Source organism: Artemia sp. Qi Xiang Cuo, chromosome 12 (genome assembly GCF_049724085.1).
Source record: "Artemia sp. Qi Xiang Cuo chromosome 12, ASM4972408v1, whole genome shotgun sequence".
NCBI lineage: Eukaryota > Metazoa > Arthropoda > Branchiopoda > Anostraca > Artemiidae > Artemia > Artemia sp. Qi Xiang Cuo.
In genome coordinates this window covers 15,579,181-15,580,290 of record NC_142805.1, presented here as the reverse complement: position 1 = coordinate 15,580,290, position 1,110 = coordinate 15,579,181, and positions in this window count along the sequence as shown.

Genomic DNA, 1,110 nt, shown 5'->3' with positions numbered 1-1,110 from the left:
AAAATAATTTTTTTTTTATTTATAATAAAAATAACAAATAAAAAAACTAACACACACAACACATCTATGCACGTGTACCGTGGTGAGGTTTTGGGGAAGGAGGATACTTACACCCCAATAATATGGAGAGTAAATTATTATGTAGCCCATGTCCCTTAACAATCTTGACGCCTCTTCTAACCCCTATCCCAATAAAAATACTGGAGCAAGGGGCAGATCCAGGACCTTGTTAGGGGGGGGGGCAAAATAGGTTGATCCGATAAACTTGCATTAGGAACAAGTTTAATTAACATAAACTTGCGGTAATTCAGTAAATTACACTACTTTAGACGCCGTTTGGGGGCATGCACCCCCCCCCCCCTCTGGATCCGCCACTGGCTGGAGCTATGCCCTTGCAGGTGCACAGATACTTTATTGGGAGGAATATATTACATATCCTTGTATAATATGATAGAATACAATAATATTAAAAAGTTCCTGACCAATAATAAATACAAATTTTATTTGGTAACTAAATAAGACAAGCTAAAAATCAAACGAAATTTAGGATTTCTGGGGACCTTGTGAACTTCATCGAACTTATCAAATAAGGCAATTTTATAAAAACTTAGAGCCCAAAAATTCTGGAGTTTCATATTCCTAAAATTTGACTCAAACGAGACCCACTCCCTGAAAATGTTGACCCGAAACCACAATTTGTGCCCTAGATCATATAATTTCTCTGAACAAATTACGAAAGTGGAGAAGCCCTATATGACCGTTCTTGGCAGCATATATGTCACAATTCATGTTACAATTTATATGTGTGTATTTCAAAGTGACTAAATATATATACAAAAGGGAACTAAACCAGTTGAAAAAAAAATACTTTCTAATTATGGATTCAAATTTCATATCTAGAAATGATTGTTATCAACTAGGTCAAAAATAAACATTTGAAATTTATACATTATGCTCCTCATTGACTTAATAAATCTTAAAATGAAAACATCAAGTCCTTCAAATTAGCTAGATTTAAATTTATTAATACAACTTATTTAAAAAAACAAATTAAGAACAGAAACACTTATTTGTTAAGTCAAAAGTGGTATAAAAGATAGAATTTAGCCA